This window comes from Notamacropus eugenii, chromosome 2 (genome assembly GCF_028372415.1).
Source record: "Notamacropus eugenii isolate mMacEug1 chromosome 2, mMacEug1.pri_v2, whole genome shotgun sequence".
Classification (NCBI taxonomy): Eukaryota; Metazoa; Chordata; class Mammalia; order Diprotodontia; family Macropodidae; genus Notamacropus; species Notamacropus eugenii.
In genome coordinates this window covers 122,339,599-122,350,210 of record NC_092873.1, presented here as the reverse complement: position 1 = coordinate 122,350,210, position 10,612 = coordinate 122,339,599, and the positions used below count along the sequence as shown (strand labels likewise).

General features: G+C 36.1%; 1 pseudogene; it reads right to left on the bottom strand.

Moving 5' to 3' along the window:
* Positions 1-3,942: 3,942 nt before the first annotated feature.
* Positions 3,943-6,218, bottom strand: LOC140523668 (heat shock cognate 71 kDa protein-like; annotated as a pseudogene).
* Positions 6,219-10,612: the final 4,394 nt, after the last annotated feature.

Genomic DNA, 10,612 nt, shown 5'->3' with positions numbered 1-10,612 from the left:
TGGTACCAAAAGTTAGTTACCTGTGACCCCAGGAAAATCACAATTTTTAAGGCACAGTTTATCAAATTCATCCTTCTCACCTTTCCTGAATTATTTAACACTATTAAAAATAACTATAATAACATTTTCATAGAAATTTAAAGTTTGCAAAATGTTTTTTTTTTTTCAAATATAATCTAATTTGATCCTGGGAGTAAGATGCTATTATTCTTCCCATTTTAGAAATGAGGAAACTGAGGCAGAGAGGTGCTAAGTGACTTGTCCAGGGTCATACAACTAATACTTTTCTGAGACTTGACTTGGTCCAGTTTGTGTTTATACTGTGGAGTTAAGGGTTTTGAGCTTGCCCCAGGTGGTCTTGCCAAGGGATTGAAAAGAGTTTAAGACCAGGGGAGGAATGTAACTTGAGTCCCAAAGCCCACTGTTATGGAATTCTCTTTTCATTGGTGGAGATCAGTATCATAAGCCTCCAGGAAGCAGAGTTAGCAAGAGAGAAGAAAGATTTCCTCAGTTTCTTAAATCTCTTTAGCTCTGCAGTCAGTTCAGGTACTTCTGGCTTCCAGTTTCAAGAGAAAAGATGAATGATGCCAACCCCACTTTAGGTTGCTGAAATGATATTAAAAGTCTAGGAGGAATCTGATATGAGCAGAGGTGGCAGTCTTTATCATATCCCCTTCCCTACCTTGCTATACTATAAGTCTCAGGAAATTTCCTCTTGGGTGAGATCTAGAACTTTCTCTCTTGATTGAGATGAGTTATTCTTTGACCATATACCAATTGGTGAATTACTCTTATTCTTTTCAAATTTGACTCAGTTTCCTAAACATTTCAGAAATGAGAACTTTACCAGAGAAAAAATATAAATACTTCTCATTTTCCTGATTTAGCAGCATTGGTCATATCAGTGTAGATCCTTTTAAATTTTATATAATCAAAATTATCCATTTTACTTCCTGTGAGGTTCTCTATATCTTATGTGGTCAGGAACTCTTGCTCTAACCACACATCTGACAGGAAATATTTCTCTTGTCCTCTAATTTGCTTATATCAACTTTTATGTTGAAATCATGTACCCATTTTGAATTCATCTTAGTATGTGGTGTAGGATGTTGATTCATATCTTAATTTTGCCAGACTATCATACTCATATGCTTCTGTATTTTGTGTACCCAATCTATTCCATTGATCAACAACTCTGTTTCTTATCCAGTACTAAACTATTTTGACAATATCACCTTGTAATTTGTAGTTTGAGATTGGGTATGGTAAGATGTTGATCTGTGTCTAGTTTCTGCAAGACTACTTCCCACTTTCCCCAGTAGTTTTTTGTCAGTTAGTTCTAGCTTCAAAGCTTTGATTTTGGGTTTATCAAATACTTGAATACTGTGTATATTTGCTTCTGTATATAATACATCTAATATCTTCACTTGATCAACCTATATGTCACACACTATCAAATTGTTTTGATAATTACTACTTTGTAGCATAGTTTGGAATCTGCCACTGCTACTTCCTTTTTCTTCTCATTTTAAAATTTTATTCCCCTTATAGTCTTGACCTTTTTTTCCTCCAGATGTATTTTGTTATTATTTTTTTCCCTAGCTACATAGAGTAATTCTTTGGTAGATTGATTGGTATGGCACTGAACAAGTAAATTAATTTAGGTAGTATTATCATTTTTATTATATTACTTAGCCTACCTACGAGTAACTAAAATTTCTCCTGTTATTTGTATCTATCTTTATTTGTACAAAACAGTGTTTGTAATTGTGTTCGTATTGTTCCTGTGTGTGTATTGGAAGGTAGACTCCCAAATATTTTATAGTCTGTAGTAATTTTAAATGGATTTTTTCCTATAATTTTCTGCCAAATTTTTTTCATAATATATAGAAATATTGATGATTTGTGTGGACTTCTTATATCCTGCAACCTTATTGAAATTGTTTATTGTTTGACTATTTTTTGTTGTTGTTGATTCTCAAGGGTTCTCGAGGAAATTCATCATGTCATCTGCAAAAGTAATTTTTTGTTTTCTCATTGTCTGCGCTTATTCTTTCAATTTATTTTCATATCTTATTGCTACAGCTAATATTTCTATTATAGTATTGGATAACAGTGATAAATTTAAGATTGGAAAAGGAGTATGACAAGGCTGTATATTGTCACCTTATTTATTTAACTTATACGCAGAGTACATCATGTAAAATGCCAAGCTGGAAGAATCAGAAGCCAGGATTAAGGTTTCCAGGAGAAATATCAACAGTCTCAGATATGCAGATGATATTATTCTGATGAGAGTAAATGAAGACGAATTAAAAAGCTTCTTGATGAGGGTGAAAGAGGAGAGTGGAAAAGCTGGCTTGAAGTTTAACATAAAAAAACAACTAACATCTTGGCAACTGATCCCATTGCTTTCTGGCAAATAGAAGGAGAAAAAATAGAAGCAGTGTCAGATTTTATATTCTTGGGCTCAAAGATCACTGCAGACAGCAACTGTAGCCATGAAATGAAAATTCACTTGCTCCTTGGAAGGAAAACTATGCCAGATCTGAACAACATACTAAGAGCAGAGCCATCACCTTGCCAGCAAAGGTCTATATATTAAAAACTATGGTTTTTCCGGTAACAGTTAGACTATAAGAAAGTTGGCCCTGCAGATTGAATGTTTTTGAATCATGGTGCTGGAAAAGACTTTTAACAGTCCCTTGGACATCAAGGAGGTCAAATCAGTCAATACTTAAAAGAAATTAATTCAGGCTATTCACTGGAAAGTAAAATACTGAAGTATTTAAGAATAATTAAGTATCTTGTGCACATAACAAGATGGGATGGTAGACAGGCTGGTAAACAGGGTCACTTAGTGGTCAAATGATCATGGCCATCTCCCCATGTTGGGCAACAGAGGGATGACAAGATATGAAGGGGCAACAACAATAGCTGGGGGAATTTTCTTATCATTGAATTATCTCCACCACACTGAGCTTGGTTCCCTACTCAACAGAAAGGGTGGAGGTCCTCTAATTAGCTTCCTATGATTAAGTATGTGAACTTCATAACTAACAAGTGAACTTGTAATATTGTAGTTTAAAGTTTGAGACCTACTGTAAGACTAGACTGACTAAATGTATAGTGATAGAAAAGTACAATTCAAATAATGGCTAACAATCACCAGCCTTATGTAATTATATTAAACTGATTAATTCTGATAAGAAAAAGATAGAGGTCCAATTAAACTCATCTATCTCATTTGTTATGATCCACGAGGTCGTGAACAACTGAACAACAACTACAAATTCATTATAAAAAGAGGAGAAAAAAGAAAATAACTTTTGCAACTATGTATAAGTGAAAAGTTCATGATCTGAAGTAGATGAAATAAAATAGACAATTTTGATTATATAATTTAAAAAAGTATTCTACAAGCAAAACTGAGGGAAACAGTTAACATGGAGGAAAAGAAAGTTTTGCATTAAGTTTCTCTCTTGACTTCCTTATTTTAATATTTTCAATGAATAGATGCAAATTTATAAGAGTAAATGGTCCAAGGATATGAACAAGCAGTTCTGGAAGAAAGATAAACAAGCTATCAGCAAACATTTGAAATTCATACAAATCACAAATAATTAAAGAAATACCACTTGAAACATTCTGAGATTCTACCTTACAGCCATTGGAAAAGATCACCAAAAAAGACTAATAAGAAATGCTAACAAGTCTGTGAGAAAACAGACACATCAATACACTACTGGTAGAGTTGTGAGTTGGACCAGCCCCTTCAGAAAAGCAATTTTTAACTACGTCCAAAATAGCACTAAATTACACATATGGATATGTTGTCTTCCTGAGGAATGTATCTAGGACAGAAGAGAGAATCTCCCAAGACTTTATGAATCAGATGCCTACTACCCACTTCTGGTAATTCTTGTTTGGATGAATTATTACCAAGAGGAATCTGGAAAACAGAACTAAAATTATAGTCTTTGTTTGTTTGTTTGTTTGGTTGGTTTTTTGTTTGTTTGTTTGTTTTTTGGGGTTTTTTTTTATGGTGCCAATTTTAAATAATTTTTATTCTCCAGGACAAGAATTGCATTTCCACTTGTTTATAGTACTGATAAAGTGCAATGTTGTTCACTTCTCTCCCCTCTGCACACATTCAAGTATTCAGAATGCCCAGATTTATACAGTAGCTTAAATGTTATTTTTAAACTGCCACTGCCTTGGCTACAAATTTTGAGTCCTTCAATTTTTGGAAAAGCTGTGTGGAATGCTCTTTCTTCTGTTGTTTAGTCCACCTCTTCGGTGGTGGGTCCAGAAGAAGCACCTCCAGATGGGGCTGCTCCACCCCCTGGGAATCCACCAGGCATGCCTCCTGGCATGCCCCCTGCACTCTGGTACAGCTTGGTAATGATGGGCTTGCAGACCTTCTCCAACTCTTTCTGCTGATTCTCAAATTCTTCCTTCTCAGCAGTCTGGTTCTTATCGATCCAGTTGATTATTTCATTACATTTGTCAAGGATCTTCTGTTTGTCTTCATCACCAATTTTGCCTTGCAGTTTTTCAACCTCCACTGTAGCCTTCATGTTGAAAGCATAAGATTCAAGAGAATTCTTGGAAGACACCTTGTCTCGCTGTTTCTCATCCTTGTATTTCTCAGCCTCCTGGACCATACGCTCAATGTCTTCCTTGCTCAGATGTCCTTTATCATTGGTGATGGTGATCTTGTTCTCCTTGCCTGTGCTCTTATCCACAGCAGAAACACTGAGAATGCCATTTGCATCAATGTCAAATGTCACTTCAATCTGAGGAACACCTCTGGGTGCTGGGGGGATTCTTGTGAGCTCAAATTTGCCAAGCAGGTTGTTATCCTTTGTCATTGCCCTCTCACCTTCATAAACCTGAATAAGCACACCAGGTTGGTTGTCCGAATAGGTGGTAAATGTCTGTGTCTGCTTGGTGGGGATGGTGGTATTATGTTTAATCAGAACAGTCATAACTCCACCAGCAGTTTCAATTCCAAAGGAAAGAGAAGTGACATCCAACAGCAACAAGTCCTGTACATTCTCAGATTTATCTCCAGACAAAATGGCAGCCTGGACAGCTGCACCATAAGCAGCAGCCTCATCAGGATTGATACTCTTGTTGAGCTCCTTGCCATTGAAGAAGTCTTGCAGAAGCTTCTGGATTTTGGGAATTCGAGTGGAACCACCCACCAGGATGATGTCATGAATCTGTGATTTATCTAACTTGGCATCTCTTAAGGCCTTTTCCACAGGGTCCAGCATGCCATGGAAGAGATTAGCATTCAGCTCTTCGAAATGGGCTCGAGTGATTGATGTATAGAAGTCGATACCTTCATAGAGGGAGTCAATCTCAATACTGGCTTGGGTACTAGAAGAGAGGGTGTATTTTGCACGTTCACAAGCAGTGCGAAGACAGCGAACAGCCCTCTTGTTCTCACTGATGTCCTTCTTGTGCTTTCGCTTGAACTCTGCAATGAAATGGTTGACCATTCGGTTGTCAAAGTCCTCCCCACCCAAGTGGGTGTCCCCAGCTGTGGACTTGACCTCAAAGATGCCATCTTCAATGGTAAGAATGGAGACATCGAAAGTACCACCTCCAAGGTCAAAGATCAACACATTTCTCTCGGCACCAACCTTTTTGTCCAAGCCATAAGCAATAGCAGCAGCGGTTGGCTCATTGATGATTCAGAGCACATTGAGACCAGCAATGGTTCCAGCATCTTTAGTGGCCTGACGTTGGGAATCGTTGAAATAGGCTGGTACTGTAACGACGGCATTTGTGACGGTCTTCCCAAGATAAGCTTCAGCAATTTCTTTCATCTTGGTCAAGACGGTAGAAGACACTTCCTCTGGATAGAAACTTTTGGTCTCCCCTTTGTACTCTACTTGGACCTTAGGCCTGCCTGCATCATTCACCACTGTGAAAGGCCAGTACTTCATGTCTGACTGTACAACTGCATCATCAAATCTATGACCAGTCAGACGTTTGGCATCAAAAACTGTGTTGGTGGGGTTCATTGCAACTTGATTCTTTGCAGCATCACCGATTAAATGTTCTGTGTCGGTGAGGGTGACATAGCTGGGGGTGGTCCTGTTTCCTTGGTCATTAGCAATGATCTCCACTTTCCCATGTTGGAAGACTCCTACACAGGAGTAAGTGGTGCCAAGATCAATGCCAACTGCGGGTCCCTTTGGCATGGTTGCTGGGTAATCGGGGGTTGTAGCTGACCGCTGTGGAGAAAAAAGGGCTGCTGCTGCTCTGAGTAGCTAAAATTATAGTCTTTAGACCAAGAAATGAAGGCCTAAGGGGAAGGGAGTATTTTTATCACAAAAGCAGGAAATGAAGAAGAAGATCTAGGAGGTGAACAACTATTAAGGTAGATGTTTTCTTGAATATTCTTGTATGGTGTCTGGCTTTGGTCAAGTTGTTTGTTTAGCATTGGATCTTCACCAGACTTGGCTGCTGGTGCTGTCATCTCTTGTCTTTTCTGCCATTGATTCCGTTAACTAAAAGTACCTCTAACAGCTCTTCCAATCTTTTGTGGCTCATGAGGTTATATACTGGCCAGTTTGATCTCTGGATATTCACTTATTCAAGATCAAAGGTGGGGGGCAAGGAAGAACAAAAGGGGCAAAAGAAAAAGATATTCCAACCATTCACAGCAAAAGCAAGCAAATCTTTACCTTCTCTAAGGATTGGGTCTTCAGTGACAAGTCCCTCCATTACAAAGGAGGGTTTCTGATGGATTACAGAAACTACATGTTTATAGTTAATAGAAAGGCAAGGGAAAGACATGTACAGGCTGAGAAATTGCCATTTTCCCTGGAAAAGGGGGTAGCCACATGGAACAGATCATAGATTCAGTTGCTGAAGCAAGATAGTGTCATATTCTAATGAGGTATGACCTGTATAAATTATTGTAAGTGCCAACAAAAAATAAGGGAGAAAATTGTCTGGGCTACAAACATGAAGACAGGGAATTCCCTGGCATAAAAAATTCCTCTATTTTTGTGAGATAAATAGGAGTACAGTTTCTCATGGGGAAAATAATTTAGCAAGGGATATAAAAGAACCACGAACTAGTAGGTAAAGGATACAACTCCCAGAAGACAGAATCTGGCTATCATGATAAATGCAGTGCAATACTATGCAATGGACTCAGTCTTAACCTCTTCATCAAATGCTTTGAAGTTGTTTTATCGGGAGATTCCCCTTATTCAATATGATACCATTTATAATGTTATAAATGGAAGTCAATGGGGAACTGGAAGTCAAATGTACACAAATTAGATTTTTGGCCAGTTTTACTGGAATGCATATAAACCAACAAATGTTTCTTGATTTGAATATCATGATTTGTTTCTATTTTTTTTTAAACTTAGAATCATTCCATATTGCAATCCTCTTGTGTTCCAAATTAGACTGTAATTTTCTTTAGAGAAGGGACTTTGTATCCCCTCTGGGGTCTAATAGAATGCCTGGCATATGCTAGGTGCTTAATTAATGTCTTTTCAATGGAAATGAATCAAACTAAATTGAAGTAAGTGTAATTTACTAAACCATTGAGTCATTTTCAAAGTACAGTTTGATTTTTATCTTTAAATTCACTTGAAAATAAGTTTTACCTTAGTAATGTACCAACCACATTTGGTTTAAAAGAATGTTTTCTTTTCCTGTTTTTGATTATTTTTTTGTGAGTTATCCTGCTCAGAACTTACCTATTAAAGTATTATGCAAAGAAAATTCTTTCTGAACTCTCAATACATGACTTCTTAGATGATTTTGCTGTTGTTAAAGTTATTAAGAGGCATCATGGTTTACTTTTTGGGTCAGTAAAGATAATACAAATGCTTTTGAATTTGGTTGCCTGAGACTTCCCTGGAACAAATTATTAACAAGGGAAGTAGCTTTCCCAGGATGAGAAATTTGCTTTAGCCTTTAACTTGACATTTTAACTTCCATTCATTTAAGGGGGGGCTTTCATGGGAAAAAAACAGAAACTCATGTAACTATCTATAATTTGTCTTATATAAATGACATCTCAGTATTTGAGGAGAAAAATGAAACACTGTGTATTTTTCTAGGGAGGTGATATCATGAAAGGAAGAAAGGACGGGGAATGAGGGAATTTTAATTCAAAGATTGAATTAGAAACTTCAATTACTATATTGTTTTTATTGATCACCCCCCCGCCCCCCCCACACACACCCCTCCTCACCTTTTCCTGGGAAGAGGGAAAAATTCTCTGTTTTTCATCCTGGAATCAACTCATTTTCATGTTTATGCCCTCTAAAGCTCCCAGTTCTTTTTTCACACCAGTTTTTATTTTTTTAGCATTACTTTCTCATCCTGTGTAATTACCTTAAAAAAATGAATATAGGATTTACATTCAGTAGTATTAAATTACACCTTATTGCATTCACTCCACCATTCTAGCCAGCCATGACCAGAGCATCACATTTGCCCTGATCTAAAGCTAGAAGTGTTCTCACTTTGTCTAAATGAGTGAACTGAGGCCTAAAAAGGACAAGTAACTTGTCCAAGGTAAAACAGGTAAAAACGTTTAGAACTTTGCTCTGTAATTCAGTGACAGCATCACCATTAAGTTCTGCTCAAAATATTTTTCATTTCAAGTTGTATGGAGACAAGAAGGGAAAATGTAAGAGAAGGAAAAAAATGAACAAAGAGGATAAAGAAGCTCTAGGTTGAATTGCTCTTGCTCAGAATAAATCATATATTATATATAATATGTATCATAACATATTATATAATATTTATATGATATGATATATAAAAACTAATTCTAACAATAATAGCGGAATGCAATTAAAGTAACCTGAATAAAGGCAGAACTGATGCCTGGGAGCAGGATAGCACAGTGGCCTGGAGTCAAAAATACCTGCATGAAGATCTGTACTAAGTGATTTACTAGCTGTTTGATCCTGAGCAAGTCATTTTAGATCTGTCTGTCTTAAATCTCTCAACTATAAATTGAAGATAAAAATAGCACTTTCTTCACAGGGTTGTTGTGAGGATCAAACGTGATAATATTTTAAAAGGGTTTAGTACACTACCTTGCACCTAGGAAGTACTTAATAAAAACATGTTTCTGCCCCAAGTGATCCCTTTTACCTTATATAATTAATTCTGCTCCAATATCCCAACGCCTTATTAGAATACAAATGAGTAGTAAAAAAAAAAAAAAAAAAAAAAGCTGAGATCACTTTTCACCTACTGGGCAAGAGTGAAATAGTATGTCAGCAGAACATAAAACATTTGTTGTATGGCTCCTTTTGAATGGTTACAAATTTGGGAGCCAATTACCAAAAGACTAGCCACCAAGTGATAAAGTTTTTACCAATAGCTACCCATTAGACTGCTAACTAAAGCATAGGAAAGTCTCATTCAGTGTTGGTGGAAGAAGTTATGCTGAAGCATCAAAAAATTGTAAACAGATTAGCACACAATATATATTTTACTAACAGTAGATTTGCTGAGTAGCCACCATATTGTGAAACTACATAAAGCCATTGAATCATTGAGTACTTACCTAATTTTCACTCTCTGTCTCTTTGTCTGTGTCTCTGTGTGTCTCTCTCTCTGTATATGTGTGTGTATGTAATATTATGTAATTTTTATTAAATTATCTAAAACCATAGATAGATATAAATATATTTAAAAAGAAAGCATGCCAGCTTCCATAAGTATGTGTTACCATCACATCACATATTTTAATGAAGGATAACTATTGGAGCTTCTGGAGCTTTGTATGAAGACTTTTCTTTGATTCTCTTGCTCTTTTTGCTAGAAAAGAAAGCCTTAAGAAAAGGATTAAACCATAAATCAATTTTCTTGTTATATCCTACAGGGATAATAGAGAAACAGGGTGGGCATATAGCCAAATAGGTACAAAAGCATATTAAAACTTCTGTATCAAAAACATAATTTGCATATAAAACTTCCCAATGTCAACCTGAAATTGCAAATTTTGATTTCTTTTACATGAAATTGAAAATATATATAGCGTCATTCTTCTGGGAATATGCTTTTTGGAAACAATTAAAATAGAAATGATTGTTTTTTTTCATTGCAAGCACAGCATGGTCTGAAAATGGGCATTCTACAAAGATGCTGAAGGTTAAAATGTCAAGTGACTCATTCATTCTGTATTATGCATTATAGTATAAAATGAGACAATTGATTTACATGTACTGACATTGTTTTGATAAGAAATTGATGTGTATTTTAAATTATATATTCTATGGCTATAATCATGCAATATCTTGCTAATTAAATATATTAACTTAATTATTAGCGTATTATGTATTAATCATGCATATCGATGCATACAACCATATCCTTTGAAATGTTTTCCCTCCCTCCTCCTACCACTTAAAATATGTGCACTTTCAGAGCAGAAAACCACTCACATTTATATGTGTCCCCAGCATTTATGCAGGTCTGGGCACATCATAGAAAACATTTATTTTTAAAAAATCTGTTCATTTATTAATCTATCTCTTAATTACTTCTTTTCCACCTAACAACCTTTCAAATGCTAGAAGACAGCTATCTTTGCTCCTTTAGGTAG